Below are 24169 nucleotides of genomic sequence, written 5' to 3'. Positions count from 1 at the left end.
TTTGGTCTTAAAACCGTTAAATTTTTAACTTTTGTATTCCATATCAGCAGTGTTTACTATAAACAGTGGCCTTTCTATTACTAAACACAAAGACGCTTTATGGCGCCCTCTGACATTTAAACCTTAAACTTGACCAACATCTGAAGGAAAACATGCCTTTCTTTGAAATTTCAACAATCGATTGGAACAAAGATTAAGTAAAAGTACCTATTTACTATGCCTCCCCACGGGACAGAGTTAGACACCAGGGTCGTTTTTTAACGTGGAGAAAAGGTACAAAAATAAAAATTGTCTCAGTCGTGAAGGATTTCTCCTCCACCGAAAGAGAACAAGAAATAGAAGTGCAGCATCTGACGAACAGATACTACACTTTGATCTTGTTTATATATTTTATTGCTTTTAAAATTTTGTAAATACAATTAAGTAAAAAAAACAAAAGATTTTCAAACAATTGATCTTGTCCCGAAGACAGTTCACGGTTAGCAATAAGCACTGTTATGCTTCTGGGCTCCTCAATCCGTTTATGCACCAGGCGGCAAGCGGTGTGGTGTAAACCTTTTCTGCTTTGAAAGTGGCACTATAGCCATGACAGGGGCCAAACAGGGTATGGTAATAGGGGGGCAAGGCCTTTTTTAATCAGTCTGATGGCTGACCTTGATTTTAAAAAAAAGAGGGGTCTTGGTTCCCTATTACCACCAACTGCTGCAACTAATATATTAGAGGGTTAAACGCCCAACCAGGGTCAGTTGCAGAAAAGATGACCTTATTGTTTGGCTAGCACTATTCAAAGTTTGAAAAGTGGAGCAAAACCTTCAAACGCGATCATTACCGAGAAGATCTGAAAAACGAACACGTTAACGAATGAGTTCAAGGTAGATAACTCATTATGGCACTGTATTGTTTCAGCGTTGCTCCCCTTGCTATACATCAAATATTTTTTATAGTGTTCGTTGGTTTCCCTGAGAAATATACAAAAACGGATCATAATCTACTTGGGCCGATACATTTTAATTTTATCCAACTTAAATGCTTCAGAGTCTTTTTTAAATATTGGTTTATGGCCAATCTGTTCAAATTAGTCTAAAGGATTCGAATTGAAGCCTTTCAATTGTAATTCTATGAGATATTCAAGATAAAAGGTCAAAGCTTGTTTTTTAAATTTTCACTATCTTACATTTATTGTAGCTTATCTCCCCCCCCCCCCAATATATTATTTGCGACTAGCCTGGGTGCCCGGCGTTGCCAGGGTGTTTGGAGGTGTGTGTTGAGCAAAAAAAGAAAAAAAAGTGGTAGTAGGAAGGCAGGCTCAAACCCGTACCGCGAAAGAAGAAAAGAACGTGAAAAAAAAGTGACGTCTTTGCTGTTGCGCCCATCGCCAAGGCGGAAGTGACGAATGTTTAAATTAAAGCTAGTTCAGTTGAAAAGTGTGGATGACTTTGGAAAATATTGGCGAAAAAAAACGACCCCCTGCCTAGTTGAGGGTGAAAGAATTAATGTTTTTAGCCAATTTTTCGATATTTGTCATCTGAAAGGCCGAGCTTCAAAACGATACCGATCTCATGAAAATCTGTCGCTTATGTCGAAAGTTTTAGGCAAGCATATATACATACATGCATGCATTTAAACAGACAGGTGAGTAAACAAACTAAAAAAAATATCCACAAAGAAATATTTTTAAATATTAACTTTTGCATAGCTTATTCCACCATAATATCTTTGTTTTAGTTTGTGTCTATCCGTTTCACTTATGCATTGTATTGCCTTGTATAAATTTAAATTTCCTTCATATACACACTAAACAATGATTCAAGCAAACTATTAATTAACTTCCTATCTTTTAATAAAATGGATTTAAATTTTAAAATGGGCAATCAGTTATATATTATTTATGTGAATCGAGCGTTTACTTCCTGGATAGCTAGCGATAAATCGAGGGCGTACAACAGTTTGATTTTTAAATAATTCGTTAAGCATTTTAGTCAAATTTATTTATTTTTGTTTTGTTTTGTTTTTGTTTTAATGTAGATCTATGAGGAAAATTAACAATTGTCATCTGAAGGGCCGAGCTTCAAAACGAAAGTTTTTTGGGTTTTTTTAAGGGGTGAGTATTCTGAATTTAGCTTATGCATGCTAAATTTTGTTAAAATCGATACACATGAGGAAAAATATTCGTGTCCGGCTAAGTAAAAGTGACAATAACAAATTTTAGAAATAAATCCTAAAATCAGTATCTATACTTAGTATTTTCGTTCGCCAAGAATTTATTTAACAAAAAGTATTAATTTTTTATTTTATGGGTAAACTACGATGTGTGTTATAAGTGAAAACATTAGCTGATGTATTTTTTTTTTTATTGTATATTTTATTTTAATTTTTCATAGATCAAAGAAAAATAGTATTTCTTGAAGGAATTACTGTTCTAGTTAAGATCGATTATTATTTAAAAAATCGATCTTTATAGATAAACACATACACATACACCCATAGTTGAACTTTCGGCTAGAAGCAAATTGTAGTATCTGTTTTTGACATTTCAGTGACTATCGAGGCAAATGTTGTTCTAGTGCTTCTTTATGGAGAGCTGGATTTCTCTCACATAAAAAAACTGACCTTGTGTTTCATTCTTTATTTGCGGATAGGAAAATGAATAGGGTATCATCTGTTTCATATATTAGTGATGGAACGATTCCAATATTTTTCCCGAATCCAATACAATTCCTGATTCCAATTCTTTATAAATCTCTAATTATTTAACTATAAGATTGTTATTTTCCCCGAATTTTCGTAAAAGCAAACGTTAAATATGCAGATATTTTCCTAAACGTCAAATTACACTTGTGGAGGATGATCTATCGACTTTAGCTTTACTTGTATTTTAAAATCAATAAATATTTACTCATTTATCAATATTACCAGCAATGGAAGATTTTATTTGAAACAAAATCAAATGTAAAAAAGACAAAAGAATCGATTTGGCATTGGAAAATAGGCACCAATATTTCCGATACCTCCGATTTTTACGATTCCTGATTCCGAGTAATCGTCCCAACACTAATATATTGCTGGTTCAAAAATGATGTTTTTTTTGACGTTCAATTATATATATATATATATATATATATATATATATAATTGAACGACATTATTTTTGCACTAACCTAATATACATATATGTATATTCTATTGTATAAAAAAAATGTGAGTTTGTTTCCTATGGATTCGAAAACAGCCAGGCTGATGTTTTTATAAAATTTCATACGAATGTACTTTATATGCCTGGTAGTGTTCTTAGATAGGTTTTGTATTGGAATGTGTTCAATAAATATCGATAATCAAAACAATCTAATGAAAGAGAGAACAGTTGATTTTGACCAAAGTTAACACCTTACACAGCCTAACATCACAAGTGCATTTGAGAAATTTTATTACCACACAAGCTGAAAGGCCCAATGGATAAAATCAACAGTGATATAACAGGGGCGCATTCGAAGTGAATGTTTCTGTTCAGAGCACAATTGAACCATGATACTTGACTTTTGCATTTTAAACTTTAAGTCAAGCCGTTATATAAAAAAATAATTTTATAATATCAATAGTAGGTTCTCTACAGTGCAATGTAAACTAATGTCAAGCTTCTTTTCGGTGTATCACGATAGCTCCTCAAGTAGAATAGGCAATCAATCGATTTGATTGAAAAATGAGCGATTTCACCGATTTTGATAACAATAAAAATATGGGAATTTCTAACATTCGTTGATTATCATTCCCGGGCAATGTCGAGTCTCCCTGCAAGTCGTGTGTGTGTATCTATATATATGTTGTATTAGTAATGGGACCATTTCAATATTTTTTCCCAATTCTGATACAATTTCCGATTCTTTAAAAAAATTTTAAATCTCTAAATATTTAATTATAATGTGGCTATTTTTTTCATGTGTATCGTAAAAATGCATGTTAATTTTTCAGATATTTTCTCGAACGTAAAAATACCCGTTTGGGGGATAGGCTTTCGATTTTAGTTTCACTGGAAGTTTCAAACCAGTAAATATTCATAATTTTATCATTACTATTAATATCAATAGTGAAAGATTTAGTTTTAAACAAAATTAAATCAAAAAGACAAAAAGAATCGTTTTTTTTCTTTTTTGCAGAAATTTTTATGATATCGATTCTGATACCTCCAACAGTGCCAATTTTACCGATTTCCAATCCTGATTCATCGTCCCAACACTAATATATAAATCTATATATCTATAAAAGTGAATGTGTCTGTGTACATTTCTCTACATAATAACTCCGTAAATTTTAAGTCTACAGACTCGAAATTTGATTTACAGGGTACTGAGATTTGGGAAAATCTTTGTAATCCGTTTTCGGCCAGAAATTCGGCTGTTAAGCGGTCAAAGTTCAACGATTTGACCTTTGAGAACTCTACTAAACTCCTCCGCCAGTTTTGGGTGTAACCAATTGAAATTTTACATATAGGTTCCTTGGACATGGATCTAACTTTATAACTTGATTTGAGCCCAAAACAATAAATTTTAAGAGGTCATAATCGGGGTCAAAGTTAAAAAAAATTGACCTCTGCGGTCGCTACCAAATTACTCAGACAATTTCTGGTCTAAACATTTCAAATTTTACACAAAGGGTATTCAGAGATAGACCAAAATTTTTCATCGGTTTGGGTCGAAAATTTGAGCTACCAATATATAAATCTATGTATGTATGTATGTTTGCATGTCTGCCTAAAACTTTCGACAGAGGTGAGGGATTTTCACAAGATCAGTATCGTTTTGAAGCTCGACCCTTCAGACGACAAATACCGAACAATTGGCTAAAAACATTAATTTCTTCACCCTCAACTTGGCACTTTTCTACAGGGGGGGGTCTCTTTTTTCGCCGATATTTTCGAAAGTCATCCTCACCTTTCGATCGTCTAGCTTTAATTAAAACCTACGTCACTTCCGGTTTGGTGGTGGTCGTAACAGCAAAGATGTCAGGTTTTTTTCCCCGTTCTTTTCCTCCTTTGCGGTACGAGTTTGAGCCTGCCTTCCTACTACCACTTTTTTTTTTTTTTTTGCTCAACACACACCTCCAAACACCCGGGCAACGCCGGGCTGAAATGCTAGTAATCTATATATCTATAAAAGTGAAAATGTTTGTGTGTGTATTTGTGTCTGTGTACATTTCCCTATTTAAATTTTAGATATAGATAACTTGGACGTGGGTAAAACTTTGTATTTTGATTTGAGACCAAAATAATAAATGTTAAGGGGGTCAAAATTGGGGTCAAAGTTTAAAAGAAATTGACCTCTGTTGTCTCTATGAAATTACTTAGACAAATTTTGGTCTCAACATTTGAAATTTTACATAAAGTGTATTCACATGTAAGGCAAGTTATGAACAGTATATAGGGGTCCGAGCAAAGCTGGCCTGAACTGCTAGTAGAGTATATTTTTAATAGCTGAATTTTAAACTAGCGTAATGAAAACAATAAAAAAATATCTCTTTTATTAAGAAAAAATATTAAGTCTAACTAAACTGTATCTAATAATAGAGGTTTGTTTAAACCTATTATAAATATATAGTCATTCTAATAATTAGTTTAATGATTAACATATTTTAGCTTTTATGAAAATCTAATATATAAATGGCTATTTGGTTGTCTGTCCGTCTCCATATTTTCAAACTCTATCTCCTCCAAAACTAAGCGTCCCAGAGCAGTGCTAGGGGCCTCAACTGACTGACTGGATTTTTTACGGGCCGTTTTGTTATGGGGCTTTAGCCAGTTAAAATTGTTTTTAAAGGATCAAAATTGAAAAAAATCGTTAATCATTTTTGTCTATTCATAACGCAGGTTCCTTGAAATAAATTTCAAGGAATCTGCTTTATCATAAACTTTTTATTATTTTCATGTCAAGTAAGTTTGCATAACCATATTATACAGCATAATCCCATTGGCTCCACGAAGTTAAGCAACATTGAATCTGGTCAGTATTAAATGGGCGACTATTTGGGACTTCCAGTTTCTGTATGTGCTCTCTGCTTATCTCATCATTATTTACAGTCGTTCTGGGCTTTCCCCTGTCCACTGGACTCAACCAGTGCCGATTCAGGAGAGATGTGGTTGGTGATTGCACAACCTTTGCCACACAATTACATGCGCAGTTGCCCCTACAGGGGGTATCCTTTGTTTTTCGAGACTGCACAGAGGCATCAAATTATTTGGATTTTTGGGGCTAGTGTACTCATCTTGAGTGTTATTTTTACAACATTTTGATCGATGTAACCTTCGACCTTCTTTAGGTGTATCTTGTTGAACTCGGGAATCTTTCTGTAAAATTCAGGAATCTTTCTGTCGAACTCGGGAATCTGCATGGAAGTTTGAATGGAACTTTTTTTATTTAATCCACAGGGGTAGCATGCTCTCGTTCGGTCAGCCATTCACAGTTGCATTTTTAAGTGTCATGCTTGAAACTTCAACATCCAGAAGATTGTCACTTACAACTGGATTTTATTAAAGTATTTTATCCACTGTGGGCTTCCGAATTCGACAAGAAACATGTAAAGAGGTTAGATCGATGAAAACGTTGCGAAAATAACACTCAAGATGAGAACAGTAGTCCAAAGAATCTAAATAATACGAATCCTAAAAAAAAAAAAAATCAGAAACAGAAGTTTACTTTGACCGGATCTTAAACATTCTGAGTCAATCTGATTTAGTATATCATTAGTTGTGTTGTTTGTATCATTTTAGAATGGAATAACTTTTTTTCCATTCCTTTTTGATAGCGTCCATTTTTTTTTAACAACCCCCCCCCCCTTCCCTCATCATCATAAGCGACAAGCAGCCACTAGAAAAAAAAAAAAACACGGTCTCTGATCAGATTAGGATGGTGACGGTTAGGGAGGGAAGGGAGTCGGATCGCGATTTTTATAATCACCTTAAAAATAGACTCCGTAGCTTTACATTGTCTGAACAGCACTTTTGATATTGGCATTGCTTTTTTTTTTTTTTTTGCGCCGTTTAACTGTTTAGCATCCGGCAGACTTTGACGCATCATGACGACCTGGAATCCGTTATTAATAACTAACTGGGCTACTCGGCATTGCCCCGGGCAAAAGTCTGTGTAGGAGGTGCTCACAGCATCCTTTCCTGCCTTGACAGGGTACAAAACCCGGTTTCGATATCTAGTGGACCTTTCCTTTTTCCCTCCTTCTCACAAAACAAACGTTGCGAATTTATCTCTGCTTTAGCATATTATTTTCATGGCAGGTGCTTGACTGAGCTTCAATCTATGACCATTTCTCTCTGTAAATCATTCACAACAAACACTCGTCTAGCTATAACCATTGTAAACAATTTCCTCTACTCTCTATCGGTGCCTAAAACTAAACACAAAAACTCCATGAGCAAAATTTCTTTTCTGGAACTACCCGCCTGTGGAACACAATACCATAGAGCTACTTCTCCACTGACTACAAAACGGTTGCTTTCAAGTCCAATATAAACATTCTTGTTAAGACGTCTTCTCTAATTATCAAATTCCGCACAATTTCCACAACTACCTATCATCACGGTGTTGTTACACATATTAATCTTTAAGCCCCATTTTCGAGTGGTCTTCGAGCCTTTATAATCAGTGTTGAAAAAAAAATCTTATGCCACCGGTTTCCTTCTCTCTTCCCAGCCCAGCCCATTCCTATCTCTGAACATACATGCTGACTTACGCGTTTTTACTAATTTCAACGTTCCAAACTTCTGGTCGCGTCATGAGTGTAGGGGTAAGACATCAGGTTTTCTTTCACTTTCTTTTCCGCCTTCGTGTCATGAGTTCGAGCCTGCCTGCATACTACCACTTTTTTTTTTTTTTTTTTTTTTTGCTGCTCAACACACACCTCCAAACACCCGGGCAACGCCAAGCACCCAGGTTAGTAAATTATGAAAGAGAGTGGATACACAAGCAATTTCGTGTTATATTCCTTATCTCTTTACCTTCACAAACACTTTTCATGCTGGCTCAAACTATCAGAAAGCATTTTTGACCTTAATAAGCTGGTGTTTAAAAAAAGCAAAACTGGCCCCAACCCATACTTTTTTTTGGGGGGGGGTAGCCCTATTTTAAACAAGAGGAATGGGAGCTTAACCTGTAAGTCTCGAATGGTCCTATTTTTAATTGTCAAAGTGCCATTTTTATCTCTTTATTCACTTTTGCCGTTTTTACCGGTGCCATTTTTACCTAAATTCAGGCTACAATATATTATGGACTAAGTCACTACTGGGAGGCATGTGAAGCTTACTCCCGGTGTACTGCGATGGGTCCCTAACTAGAGCAGGTAATCAATCGATTTGATTGAAAAATGGGTGATTTTACCGATTCCAATGATAATGAAAATATAGGTGTAAAACCGTCTTTATTTAATACCTAGCAACGTCAATTTTCCCTGCTGTGTATATATATATATATATATATATAAAGATTGTTTATTTAAGAGATACTGTGGTGTTTTTTTTTTGTTTTGTTTTGTTTTTTTGTTGTTTTTTTGTTTTTTTTTTCACTCCCTCGGTGCTATAAAGGGAGAGGTTATCTGCCCTTTGTTTATTAAATAATAATTATATATATATATATATATACTAGACTATCCGTGACCCGTTGGGTCAGTATATTATATTAGCTATGGAATTCATGTATGAACGTGACACTTGTGACGTAAAGAAAATCGTTTTTTTTTTTTTTGTTTTTGTGACAAAACAGAAACATTTTTATGTTATGAAAGTATATTAAAATGAAAAATCACGGACGGATCACTCAAACAAAAAAAAAAAAATCCTCCGTATTCGTGTAAAGTTACCTATTTTCCGAATAATCGCTCAAAAATCGAAAAGCAAACATGACTTTCATCAGCGTTCGATTCGTAGGAAAATCATTTAGCAGCAAAAATGCACATGAATCTACCGATGAGAAATATAAGAATGAAAAACCCATATTGGAATCCTTCAACCAAGTTATAGAAATTTAAAATCTAAAAAAAAAAATTAATAAAACCTGAAGCAAAGAAATAAAACCTAAATAAATAAAATAAAATAAAACTAATATTGAAACAGATTAGTAAATACATCAACAAATTCACCGTTCTCACACAACTATTTTGTATCTAGAAATGTAAAAAAAAAAAGAAAAAAAAGAAGGAAGGAAGGAAAAGGGACGGATAGAGAGTAGTAGTAGTCTTGGCTTTACTACAATTGTTCTTATGTTTGTCAACGGGTTAAAGTTGTTTAGTTGTAAGAAAATAGCGACAGTATAGTTGTAATAAAGAATAGTTGCAAAACACCCCCAACTCTTCCCATGTTAAATAATAATTTCGAAATAATAACGTTAATATTTCAGTGCACAGGTCAAAATCTGCAAAAGAAGTGATTTGTGTTTATTTGTTTATGTTGTTATGAGTTAATGTGTATGCGCTCATGCGCAACCGGATGTCGTAAACCGGAAAGTGGGTTACATCACTCGTTACAAGGTCATTTGAGTTTTATAATTATACAGATATATAGATGTTTTTATTTGTTTTAGTTAGTGATACTTTCTTGAATGAATTCAATTATTTATACGAAAGTGTATTTTTACCTAAATGCGTGTTGGGAATAATTTCCCCTTTGACCAGTTTGGTAACCCCTAGATGGAGAGTGGCATATATATTATTTTTAAAATATAATTATCCACTGACACGTGTTTCGTCGTCTACGACTCATCAGAGTGGCTGAATCTATATATATATGTATAATATTTAACTGATGCTAGTCTACTGAACATAAAAGTGCTAGCTTCCTCATTTTATGGGGAGGGAACGAGGTTGGGGGGGGTGCTACCGTTTTGGAGGATGGGAGATAGTGTAACTCCATGGAAACCAACGCCTCAGCAACTTCCTGTTGCCTTAAACCTTAAATGGGAGGAAGAGGAGGGTGTGTATGGAAGGAAGGCGTCGGTTGGAGGAAGAGAAACAATACTATCAGATTATCATTAAACAAAAAAAAGAACATTAGAACGTAGGTCAGACGTTTCCCATTGGAACAAATATATATATATATATATATATATATATATATATATATATATATATATATATAAAGCTGTTTGTGAGTGGTCACGAATAGGCCACCTTCGTGGCCTTCGGGCCAAGATCAAAGTGTAGTACTGCAAGCAAAGATCATATGTGGGTGAAACCCCACATATAAGACCTTGGTCAATGTAGGGGCAACCCTTCATACCAATTGTCACTATCCAGCTCCCCTACTCCCCGGGGAGTTGGTCCCCATTTCCCCATCACTCCTCACATTAAAAATCGGCCTTGTGCCTAATTTGCTCGGTGGGGGAGCAAATAAATACCTTGTCACGAATAGGCTCCTATATGGTTGACTATTTTAAAAAACTGATTACATATAATGATAGAAGATGTATAGAGACACAGGAACGGGTATGTTTCATCTGGCAGAACGGTGGTTCATTAAAATTGTGGGGTCTGCGTTCGCGCCTGGTCCACAAAGTATGGAAATAAATTTAGAAATTAAAAAAAAAAAAACGTTTACAAGTGTTTTTGATATAGATGTACATAAGAATACTTTGATAAGTATATTTTAACTTGAATAGGGATGATATAATAAAATTGTGGGGTCTGCGTTCGCGCCTGGCCTCCATAGAATGGAAATAGGCACAAACTTTAATAAAGACTTTTCATATGTATCTGCGTAAGTATACTTTGATAATTATGTTTCAGTTTGAAGAAATATGGTATAATAAAATTATGGTGTGTTCGTTCGCGCCTGACCTCCATAGAATGGAAATATGTCACAAAGTTTAACAAGGTTTTTTAATATATATCCACAGAATATTATGATAAGTGTTTCAGTGTGAACAGGTATGGTATAATAAATTATGGAGTTTATCTATTTTCTTTTTACTTTCATTATATTTTGCTTTGGTTTTGATACCCCCAAATTCGAAGCTATCTCTTTACAACCCTTCCTTTTCATAACCTATCATACTTTCATAAATCAGAGTCCATTTTTGTAGACTGTTTTTGAACCCAGTCAACGGCGGGTACATTTGCTAGTATATATATATATATATATATAATGAAATAAGAATTACAGTTAAGTTTACCAAAATGATCCAAGATGGCAAAACTAAAGTATATTATAAATATTAAAGAATTAATATTTATAAAGTAATCTCAACCAGATGTAAAAGCTCGATAAAATCAAATAGGAGATAGACCTTATAATAAGAACAAGTAGTTAATAAAACATGTTAAAAAACACTTTGAAAAAGAGTTAAAAAAACATTTAATTTTAAAAAGGAACCCCTAAAGAAGTGGATAGTCCTTAATCCGCAGAGTTTTGAAGAAATACTTTTTTCCTCCTCAGAGGGTAGGATTTAGCAAAATACGGGATCGGATTTTGCTTGCAAAAGTATTTAATGAAACTACAAGTTAGTCATAGATCTTACTTGATAACAAAAAGTGAAGCAGAGGGAATAGGGTGAATAAAAAAGTGATTTCACGTGAATGGATAGTCTGGCGAAGGATGACGGTAAAATCCAAAAATGCAGAATCCAAGAAAGTTAGTTAAAATTAAATATGTTTTTAACTCTTTTTCAAAGTGTTTTTTTTTAACATGTTTTATTAACTACTTGTTCTTATATATATCCAGGCTTGAGCTATTCAAAAGTAGAAACTAATGAACTCAACAAGGCTGTTAGATAGTGCTTGATAATAAGAGCTATATAAGAGAAAGAAAATTTAAAATATAAGTTGGCCTTTACAATAAAAATTTATTGTTCGACTGAATACTCCAAAAAAAAACAATTTACAAAGTCCTTATTCCGCGGAGTTTCAACTAACTTATAAGAAGCTCTACTCCTTATTGCGTATTGAGTTTTTATTCGGTTGGGATTAAATCATCTATATATAAATTCTGGTATTTATGTTAGTTTTAAGTTTACTATTGTGTATATCAGGTAAACACTACATCCCTTTTGATTTCATTACTTTATATATATATATATATATATATATATATATATATAATTGCCTTGAATCTTACGATTGTGCCTCTATATTTCTTCATTGTGCTAAACTACACCATGAAACATATATTATTCCTTAAATAAAAATAAATTAATATACACCATGAAATATTCTTTTTTTAATCTTGGTTTCAGTTAGGTTTTCCATGCAAGCTTTTTATTTTTTATTTGTTTTCTATCTACGTGCTAAATAGCAAAATCTATGACTGCCTATAAACATTATTTTTCTAAAAGCATTTTCTCTGAAGAGATGAACCATTTATTGAAAAACCACGGATTAAGGTAAAAAAAATTTTTTTTAATTTTTTGTATTCGAATAATAAATTTGATGTAATTTTTTTAATTTACTGAATTTAATTCCAAATTTTCCTATGGATACGCTTCTTCTTATTTGTCCCTCAGTCCTCATTTTTTAAATGAGTGATTTTTCTGACAAAGGGAGAAGAAAAAGCTGTTTTCTAGGTTGGCAGTATTTTTGCGTGAACAGTTGGCAGAGTTGGTGGAAATTTTCTGTTTCTATGTCTATCCTTGTAGCCATGTCACTAGTAAGGGTGCTGGAGGTAAACGTTTTGTCTGGGCTGACGTTATCCGCCTGATAGTCAGGGACCCGAACCTTGGATTAACCACTAAGGAGGCTGTCCTATCAGCAGGTGCAAAGTACTGGGGCTGCTGTATTGCCATTTGGTGAATGGAATCTGGACCATGCAGTAGCTTCTGGTGGGGCCTCTCGATGCCATACTAATGGGTAATTGTTACGGCTTTACCTTATCATGTGGTACAAAAAAAAAAAAAAAAATTCTTCGTTTCTTTTTCTCTCTTAGTTTCCCCTCTCTGTCCTGCTCTAAGTAAATCTGTCGACCTAGTCCACAAATTCCAAAATTTCATCATGACAAGTTTCAAGAAAAAATACACGATTAAACCCGGTTCTCCAACTTCCAACGTAGACCCCTACTACCATGTCTCCTTCTCCAACATCAGGGGTCTACGTTCTAACCTTCCAGAGGTTGAAACCCAATTACAGGAGACTAAACCAGACCTTTTATTTTTAAGTGAAACTGGCATTGGACAGGCTATTTCCCTAGATGAGTTTGCAATTACAGGATACTCTAACTTAACTTCTAAATCTGACCCCCAAGATCGCCATGAGCATGGAATATGTGCATATATTAAAGATAGCTTTCCATGTGGGAGGGACATCTCCAGGGAAGATCCTAACTTACCCTATATGTGCTTCCGGGTTGCTTTAGCTCACACTACTGCATTTATATTTACTCTCTATCGCCCCCACAACAGCGGAGTTACTATGTTTCAAAGCATATCTGAGAAAATTGACCAAGTCCTTTCTACTTATCCTTCAGCTAACATTCACGTATGTGGAGACTTCAATGTTCACAACGTCGAATGGTTGACCCACTCAAACAAGACCGATGATGAGGGGAGGTTCTGTCATGATTTCTCCATTGCCTATGACCTCACTCAGATTGTTCAGGAACCTACCCGTGTGCCCGATAATGACGGCCAGTATGCGAGCCTACTAGACCTTTTTCTCACAACTTGCCCTGAACTATGTTCAGTTTCTGTTCTGTCGCCTCTTGGATCTTCCGACCACTCTGTTGTATCAATTAAGATAAAAATGAAATGTAATAAGTCCCCAGACGTACCACTTCATCGTACAGTATATCGATACACTAAGGCTGACTGGGATAGCTTCCGTACATTTATATCTGATCTACCTCTGCATTCCATGTTTAAAAACGATGTGTCCTCTATAGTATTAGACCTAACTGAATGGTTAATTGTAGGTATTGACCATTTCATACCCTCTAAAAAGTTTCAGCAAAAACCTAACAGCCAGCCATGGTTCTCTCCAGAATGTGCTGCTGCCATTGCGCACAGAAATCACTTTTTCCACTGCTTCAAACGTAATAGATGTATGGAAACTAAAGCCGTTTTCAGGACTGCCAGCAACCATTGTAAGAAAGTAATAAGGAACGCAAGAGAGTTGTATGCTCAATCTGTTAAGTCCAAAGTAGCTGAGCAGCGGCTTGGTTCCCACCAGTTTTGGCAAATAGCAAACAGAATCCTGAACAGAAGCGTGTGCTCCATCCCAACTATTATCAATGGACCTGAGGTAATCTCGTCAGCATCAGACAAAGCCAAACTCTTTGTCAAGAACTTTGCAGCTAATTCTACCCTTTGCGACCAAGACCGCCAACCCCCAATATTTCCTTCTGTATCAGAAAACACGCTATGTGATATACGTATATCTGTACATGATGTTGCCAAGCTAATCAAAAACCTTGATTCCAGTAAAGCAACTGGCCCTGATGGTATTCCAATTATAGTACTCAAAAAACTTCAACCTGAACTAGCGCCCATACTTACAAAACTGTTTAAACGTTGTCTTAAGGAGAATAGTTTCCCATCTCCCTGGAAAATCTCATCAGTATGCCCTGTATTTAAGAATTCAGGTGATCGCTCATCCCCCTCTCAGTACAGGCCAATAAGTCTCCTGTGCGTCATGAGTAAGTTGCTAGAATCTGTGTTAAATACAGAAGTAATCAAACATCTCAACAAAAATAACCTTCTTAGTGACACTCAATATGGTTTCCGTTCTGCTAGATCTACAGCAGATGTCCTTACAGTTATATCGCATAGGATTAGCAAATCTCTCGACGGTGGCAATCTTTCTAGGGCAATTGCTCTTGACATATCTAAAGCCTTTGATAGGGTATGGCATAAAGGTTTACTTCATAAGATCGCTAGCTATGGTATAGCTGGAAAAGTCTTCTCAATTATTAAATCATTTCTTTCTGATAGGTTCATAAGAGTAGTAGTTGAGGGGCAAAAATCAGAAGCTCTCAGTATTAATGCCGGTGTCCCTCAGGGATCCATCCTGGGCCCAACTCTTTTCCTGATCTACATTAATGATCTTCCAAATCATATCCTTACATCATTTGTAGACATTTATGCTGACGACACTACCATTTATGGTACCACATCTAAGACAGTAAACGAGCAAGTACTCTCCAATTCTCTCTCCTCTGATCTTGAGCATGTAGTACAATGGGGAAAGGAGTGGCTGGTTACTTTTAATGCATCTAAAACCAAGCTTCTCTCTTTACATCATCAACATTTTAATCCACATTTGTCATCAATTGAAATGAATGGCTCTCGTCTTCAGGAGGCCTCAAGTTTTGACAAGCTTCTGGGCTTGACCATTACTCCTGATCTTAAATGGAACACGTATATCAAATCTGTTGCCAAGGCCGCTGGAAAAATGGTGGGATCTTTCTATCGATCCAGTAGATATCTCACTGCTGATGCTATTCTCTATCTATATAAGAGCCAGGTACGTCCAAGGATGGAATACTGTTGCCACATCTGGGCAGGAGCTGCTAGAAAGGACTTGTCCTGCCTTGATAGAGTTCAAAATAGACTTCGTAGCCTCGTAGGAGATGTCCTTTTCTCCTCCTTACAACCTCTATCTCACAGAAGAGATGTTGCGAGTTTGTCTCTGATGTATCGTTATTTTCATGGAAAGTGTTCAACTGAGCTTCAATCTATGGTCCCCCCTCGCCAAACTTTCACAAGAAACACTCGTCTAGCTGTAAACACTATCAATAATTTCCCCCACTCTTTATCTGTGCCTAAACCTAAACATAGATTCCATGAACAAAGCTTCTTTCTTAGAACTGCACGCCTGTGGAATTGTCTTCCGTTTTCCTGCTTTCCGGCTGACTACAATATGGTTGTGTTCAAGTCTAAGGTAAATAAGTTCTTGATGAGCCGTTCCATATAAGTTATTAAATTTACCAAATTTTCATTACTAATGATTACTATATTGACCAACTTCTACTGTACACTCTTTAACCCTTATCCTTGAGTGGCCTCTGGGCCTTGATAATGTGGTGATGCCTTTGTAAAAAAAAAAAAAAAAAAAAAAAAAAAAAACGGCTGGACCGATTTTTATGAAATCTCGCACAAATGTACGTCATGTGTTTTGGCAGTGTTCTTAGGCTAATCTCAACCGCGAGAAATATCGTTGAAATTTTAACATTTATTTTTTTTTTAAATGACCTAACATCCGGCCATAGTGATCTAATAATTATAACAGCATGATCTGCGCTGCGAGCTTAGGTGACCGACTTTTCTATTTCAACTTTAAAGTGCTCAACAGTAAGAAACAGAGTTTCTTAAAGGGCCTGGCATAATTATTACAATAATAATTTTAATACCGACGGACACTAGTGTTTCATCCTTTCGGGAATCATCAGTCCAGGGTGACACGATTACTACCATCTCTGACGCCATTAGCAAGGAACTAACCTCCAGGCCAATCTCAATCGCGATATATAAATTTGAGGTTGCTATTTTTCAAAGGTAAGGTAACCAGTGAAATATAACGAGGTTAATACAAGAGTGCTCAATACCTGGGTAGAGCAAGTTACACTTTAAATTTGTCTTTACATAAGCAGTAATGTGTTGCTACACAGTCATGAGCATGTTTCGTTCTTCCAGTGTTTAATAACTAGAGACCTCTTCAGACAACGACGCTTATATTGAAAAACGTCGTTGCCTGAAGAGGTCTCTAGTTATTAAACACTGGAAGAACGAAACATGCTCATGACTGTGTAGCAACACATTACTGCTTACGTAAAGACAAATTTAAAGTATGTATGTGTGTGTATATTATATATATATATATATATGTGTGTGTGTGTGTTTGCCTCAATTACAATTAAGAGTTGGTGGTTGGTTCGGACAGATGAATTGAAATGCAAACGCTTCAGCATAATTATCTTTGTACAAATAGCAAGCCTGTCACAGTTAACAACGAAAGTTTGTCTTTGCTAATTTTTTTTTGTTTGTTTGTTTTCTTCTGACAATGATAATAATAATAGTAATAGTAGTAATAATAACAGTAATAATGATAGTAGTAGTAATGATAGAAATAATAATAACAATTATGATAATAAAAAATGTTAATGATACAGCCTAGCATCACAAGTAAGTTTCAGAAGCTTTATCGCTGTGCTGCGGACCCAGTGTATAAAATCAACAGTAGGTTCTTTGATAAAACAGGGGCGCGTTCGAAATGAATGGTCTTGTTTAGAACACAATTGAGACAATACTTGAATTTGCATTTGAAACTTTAATGCAAGCCATTGTGTATTAAATCAAATTTTATAAAATCAACAGTAAATTTTCTTCAATGCAATGTAAACCACAATGTATTGTGGACTAAGTCACTGCTGGGAGGCACGTAAAGATTCCTCCTTCTTTAATAATAATAATAATGATAATATAATAATAATAATAATAATTCTGATTTCGCTTATGAACGTCTCTCTGGAAAGGGATGGGATTCATTTCCAGAGGATTTCCCATAATCCCGGCTTCAAACCAGGAGCTTCAAAGATCAAGGGTTTTCCTAAGGATGTTGTTGGTACCTATAATTGCAGAGGTTTGAAGGCCGCCTAAAACATCGGGGATTCATAGTTTTTTCAATTGTTCTTCCAGACGACTTGATACTACTCCTAGTGTACCAACTACAACCGGGATTATTTGTGTTTTAACTCTGTGTATACGCCTTATCTCCAAGGCCAATGGAGCATAATTGCTCCATTTCTCATTCTCCTTCTCTCTCACATTCCTGTCCCAGGGTACTGAGAAGTCTACAATCTACCAGTTTTTTGAGACCTTGTCAATGACGACCAAATCCGGACAATTATGTTCCAATTGATTGGTCGTTATGACACTTTTGTCCCACCATATCTTTACATTATCATCCTCACCTTGCATTCCTCACTTGTTCTCACTTCATCAGGCATCTCCTCAAACCATTTTCCAGCACACTTCACCCCAACCCTCTTACACACCTCCCAATATATCTAGAGTCCCATGCGATCGTGTCTTTTGTGGTATTCTCTCTGGGCCAGTCCACTACACCCTTCTGCAAGGTGCGCAATTGACTCTGAGGTCTTACCACAAATCTGGCATTCTGTAGCAACTTCCTCTTTTAGAACCACTTTTTTGAACAATCGTGTTCCTAATGCCTGTTCTTGTGCTGCACAAACAAAAGCTTCAGTATTCTTAGCCAGATACCCAGCTCTAAGCCATTGCCATGATCTTTCATCAGCCACTTTTGCTATAACCTGGAAGAACCTTCCATGCATTTTCTTCCTAGCCAGTTCCTCTTCCCTTTCTATATCCATACGTTTCACATAATCAGCCTTGGTCTAGCATACCTCCAACGACATCTCCTCAGTTCTAACACACTTTTCAATCCTCTCCCACCATCTTTCCTCTTTTGATACAGCCTTGCTACGCTACTTCGAATGTGGAATATACCAAACATTGCTAAAAGTTTTCTTGTTTTGATATCCATGGCATGCAAATCCTTATCAGACCATTCTAAAATTCCCGCACTGAATCTCAAAACACTGACTGCCCATGCATTTATTGCTTTCATTAGGTTTCCTCCATACAGTTTTGACTTTGCAATTAGTTTCACTCTTCTAAGATACTCCTTCCTGACTGTTTCCTTCATTTCTCTGTTCATGATGCCTACACCAACCTCCAGCACTCCCAAATACTTATATCCTGTATCTTCTATTTCTTTCATGATTTCTCCATTTGGCAGCACTATTCCATTCGAATGAAACTTTACTCCTCTTTTCATCACAAGCACTGCACATTTACCAATCCCAAGCTCCATCCCAATGTCTTCTGAACATGTCTCCACAAGTTCTACCAGTCTCTCCATTTCCTTTTCATTTCTACCGAATATTTTCAAATCATCCATAGACAGTAGATGGTTGAGGCGTCTGTCACTAGATCCAAAGTTATACCCCAGTTTTTCTCTCTTCAAGAGGATGCTCAGTGGCATCATTATGATTACAAAAAGAAGTGGTGATAACGAATCTCCTTGAAATATCCCACGTTTAATGCCAACCTGTCCCATCTCCTCTCTGTTTGCTGTCAGCACCGTTTTCCATTAAGCCATACTTGTCTCCAAAAGCCCTACCACATTCTCAGCAACCTTCATCATCAATAGTGTTTCACGTATCCATGAATGAGGAACCATGTCATAAGCCTTTCTTTAATCGATCCATGCTACGCTCAGATTTCTCTTCTTCGCATCCTGCATTGTTGCTTTATCAATTAATAGTTGCTCTTTACTACCTCTCGAGCCTTTCTCTAGATGTTCATAAATTTTCTCTGCAAATATTCCAGTCAACAGTTTCCACATCAATGGCAGACATGTAATTGGTCTATAATAATTGGCATCTGTTCCTTTTGCAGGATCTTTCCTAATCAGTGTTGTTCTTCCCTTCACGAGCCAATCAAGGACATCTCCCGACTCTACAACCCTTTGCATATAATAATAATAATAGTAATAATAATGATAATAATAATAATAATAATAATAGTAGTAATTGTAGTAATAATAATAGTAGTAGTAATAATAATAGTAATAATAGTAGTAATAATAATAGTAATAGTAATAATAGTAGTAATAATAATAGTAGTAGTAATAATAATAGTAGTAGTAATAGTTGTAATACCAATAATAATAATAATAATGGTAATAATGATGATAATAAAAAGATAATGATTATAGTCTATATATTAATATCGTAGTAACTTGTACGTATGTCAAGGTTTCCAGATTATAATTTTTTCTTACATTACGTCTTCAGTGATCAGGAGATCCTATTTATTAAAAAGGGAGGATAGAAGGTAATGACATACTACGAACATTAAATTAGTATATAGATACGTTAATTTAATTGTTCGCCATATGTTATCGCATTCTACCCTCCTTTTTAATAACTGATCACTGAAGACGCAATGTAAAATAATTTTTATTTTTTAAATGATATTGCTTTTCGGCTGTACGTGAAGCTAAAATATACGTTCTTAGTCTTCTAGCTAGGATCTAAAGGTAGTATCTGTTCTGTCTAATGATGGTATAATGATATTGTGGGGTTTTCGTTTCCATCGGACGTCCGTACAATATGGAAATATGGTACAGACTCCTATAAGGATGGGCCTGTCGGTGGGGGGGGGGGGCATTAGAATACGCCGACTGCCCCCCTGCAGAGGGTAAATGTCCCTCAATGGGGGGTCCTGTATATGACCTTAAACTATATCCAGTGGTAAGGCCCCAGCTTGTGGGCTTTGGGGAGTGTGGAGCCACCCTTTAATTTCCATTGCTCCCAGGTCCACTCTGACCCGGAGTGGTAGTACCTGTTAGGGTTCCAACTATGGGTTGAATAGAAACCGACGTGAAAACAAATATATTCTATTCAAAAAATATTTCTTCAAAATCTTTGGATTCGGCATTAAATAACCCGAAAAGGGTTGATATGCCGTAAAACAAAAACAACCAACCTATAAGGATATCGGAGATAAACTGTAATAACTAGATATATTCTGACACTACGTTAACCAGATTACTTAGATAAATACTTTTACAGTTTTAACAAAAGGGCTACAATAATATTGTGGGGTTTACATTCATGTTGAACATTCACAGAATGCCCAGCAGCAACATATTACGTATAAATGATGCAGCCGTGGAAATTCCACAGGTCCTACTACTAATAACAATAATAGATCCTGAACTGTCATCAAAGCTTCAACCTCTGTCTCATCAACGAAATGTTGCATCCCTCTGCCTGTTTTACAAGTATTTTAATGGTGAATGAATGCTCCGACGAACTACAAGCCCTTGTGCCCCCTCGACGTAAATACACCTGACAAACCCGGCAAGCAGCAAAATCCCACCCCTTCACAGTAGAGATCCCTAGATGTAAGAGAGCTTTCTATTCTAATAGTTTCTCCCCTAGAAGTGCTAGACTTTGGAAGCTTCTTTCTTAGAACTGCACGCCTGTGGAACTCTGTTCCGTCTGCCTGCTTCCCTCCCGACTACAACTTGGATGTCTTCAAGTCCAATGTTAACAAATTCCTAATGAACCGCCCCCTTAATTAAACACTTCATCAAATCTCCACACTAACGTAATGTACTTGCAATAACCCTTATCCCTGAGTGGCTTCCGGGCCTTGATAAGTAGTGATCACTGTGTAAAAAAAAAAAAAAAAAAAAATTCCCTTCCTGGGCTCCTGCTTCCCCAACTGTACTGACATGCAGAAGTTCATGTGTAATGTAAATAGACATCTTGCTGCTCAACTCCCTATATAGTATCCCAGCAACTTATCTCCCTGATAATAGCCCCTTCCCCCTACATCAAAGTTGCACTGTACCTTGTTTGGGGTGAAAATGTAATAAAAAAAATATTAATAGCAATAATATTGAGAAACCCCCTGTTGGCATGTTTGTTGACACATGTTGAATGCTTTGGCAGGAGAGAAGAAAAAAAAAATCAGGGTAAGGCTAACAGCAGTGCTTTCTCTCCAAGGAGACAGTGGGAATGCTTTCTCCCCTACAGACAGTGGGGTTTGTCGAAAGTCTTTCCTACCCCATTTTAAGCACACGAAGATGTCATCCTACAAACAAAACTGGCTTGGAAAATATGAGAGTTGTCGTGGGGGAGGGGCGGGCATATAAAAACAGCCCCCCCCATCCAATAAATGTAGGGTGTGACACTATTCTCACTACTTTGTTCTTTCAACATCTTTGGCCTAGTAATCACGTTTGCAATGCCACCCGGTTACCCATCCCGGCCACTATGTAGGGGTTTCCACAATTTGATTTCATTAAGACCATAAACTTGATTCTTAGAGACCTCTGCTACTAGATCCTCAACAACAAAACGCCCCTGTTAATATAAAGAATACTGAGCCCTTAGACATAGCTACTGTTTCTATCGCAACTAGTCCTGACTTACTTAACTCCCCACAAGTGCTACCAGATGAGGCTGTCTGCAGATATTTACTTCTCGACTTTAAATGCACCAAAGACGGATGCTATTGTTTCCCCCCCCCCTTTTCCTTTTCCCTTGCAAAACTCCATGTTCTGCAAAGCCAAAAATAAAAACCACTTTTTTTTTCTCTCTACAAATATACTGAGATTAACAACTTCAAGCATGAATCTCATTTTCTAAAATTACGGGGTTCGACATCAAATAACCCCCCCCCCCAAAAGGTTGATATGCCATAAAACAAAACAACCAAATTAAACACCATGAATAAATATTCAAAGATATAAAGAATTTAGAGCATAAAACCTTTTTCCAAAAATTACTGGATTTAGCATTAAATAACCCAAAAAGAGTTGATGTATCTTAAAACAAAACAACCAAACTAAACACAATTAATAAATATTTGAAAATATGCAGAAGTTTAAACATAAAAAAAATACAAAAAAAAAAATGATTAAATTTGGTATTGAATAACTACAAAAAAAAAAAAAAAGCTTGATATGCTGTAAAACGAAACTAAACCAAACCAAAGCTAAGCTAAACATAAGATCGGGTTTTAATGCAGAGAAAATAAACCAATATGGATAGGACACAATTTTAAATTGACTCATTCTAACTCTGTCCAAAATTAAGAGATTAGACCATTCCTGTCCATGATCTGGTCCTTGTTGATTTTTCAGTGGAAGTTTAGTTTTGTGCAGTTCAAGGAGGTTCATCCTCCCAGGCTTTGCTTTCTTTCTTTGAAAAGGGGTTCCAATGGGGCTGTCCAGACACATTTTACAGATCAGTGCCCTTCTTCCGAGGGCGCTGACTTCTCACTCCCACTTTCCGACCCTGGTATTTAAGTTTTTGCAGTGGGAGAGAATTAAACAACCTCAGTCCAGAAGGATTTCTCCTCCACTGACACTATACTTTGAATTATTCATTTGCTAATTAAAATTTACAAATTATGCACTAAACCATTAAAAAAAATGGGCTCGGTAGTTATCCTCTGTATTAAACTCTTTAGTAGACATATTTTCACCTGTTCGTCTAAGCACTGTCTGTTCCTTTGATGGCAGTCAAGATTGTTCATTTTCTTTCACTTCCGGTTTCTTTATCAATTTAACTGGATAATAATTAGATATGATCACTTGGGTAAGAAAGCCATTCTTAACATGGGGAAAAGGAGGAGGCTTTCACGTTATCTGAGAGAAAGACAATTCAGAAGGGACTCTATCTTGCTTGTAATCATCGTCCCGTCTGTGAAGCAGAAACTGGAAGTATAAATGAGCAGATAATATTGACTATAACATTTTCTTTCATCATCTTTCCTTTTCTTTCGTTTTAAGTCGCCACAATACCGCATTTACTTTAAAGACTGATCAATGGTTTTAATTGAAGTCTGTTTACAAAAAATCGCAATAATTGGAATCAATAATTGAATCAGAGGAAAACTTGCTTGGTGCCATTAAATATGTTAAAAAATTTTAATGAAACGTATGAAAGGATGGAATACTGTTGCTACATATGGGCAGGAGCTGCTAGAAAAGACTTTTCCTGCCTTGATAGGGTTCAAAATAGACTTCGTGGCCTGGTGGGAGATGTCCTTTTCTCTTCGCTGCAACCTTTGTCTCACAGAAGAGATGTTGCGAGTTTGTTTCTGCTTTATCGTTATTTCATGGAAAGTGTTCGACTGAGCTTCAATCTATGGTCCCCCCCTCGCCAAACTTTCACAAGAAACACTAGACTAGCTGAAAACATTATCAATAATTTTCCACACTCTTTATCCGTGCCTAAACCTAAACATAGATTCCATGATCAAAGCTTCTTTCTTAGAACTGCGCGCCTGTGGAATTGTCTTCCGTTTTCCTGCTTTCCAGCTGTCTATAATATGGTTGTCTTCAAGTCCAACGTGAACAAGTTTCTGATGAGCCGTTCCACTTAAGTTAACAAATTTACCGAACTTCCATTACTATCGATTACTATATTGTCCTTTTGACTACTCTACACTCTTTAACACTTATCCTTGAGTGGCCTATCGGCCTTGATAAGTGGTGACGCCTATGTAAAAAAAAAAAATTAACTTTTCTACTTGCTAAATATCGCAAGGTTGAATAGAGGCAATGAACAGGATACCACAATAACAAATGGAAATTGGCTAGTCACAAATTTTTATATTTTTCTTTTTTTTCTTTTTAATAGAAATCGCTCCAG

General features: G+C 36.0%; 1 protein-coding gene and 1 long non-coding RNA gene across 15 annotated transcripts in view; one reads left to right on the top strand and one right to left on the bottom strand.

The window, feature by feature from the left end:
• Positions 1–24169, bottom strand: part of LOC145293758 (forkhead box protein P1-like) — a 971902-nt gene that overhangs the window by 111859 nt on the left and 835874 nt on the right. The window lies entirely within an intron of this gene.
• LOC145293764 (uncharacterized) overlaps positions 1–24169 on the top strand; it is a 210240-nt gene that overhangs the window by 149532 nt on the left and 36539 nt on the right. Inside the window, exon 2 of the long non-coding RNA XR_013869764.1 lies at positions 2026–2101. This is a non-coding gene — a long non-coding RNA (uncharacterized LOC145293764). The remainder of the gene's footprint in view (positions 1–2025; positions 2102–24169) is intronic.

The sequence above is a fragment of the Euprymna scolopes genome, chromosome 15 (assembly GCF_053919585.1).
Source record: "Euprymna scolopes isolate OS-2025 chromosome 15, ASM5391958v1, whole genome shotgun sequence".
NCBI lineage: Eukaryota > Metazoa > Mollusca > Cephalopoda > Sepiida > Sepiolidae > Euprymna > Euprymna scolopes.
This window is presented reverse-complemented; position numbering and strand designations above follow the sequence as displayed.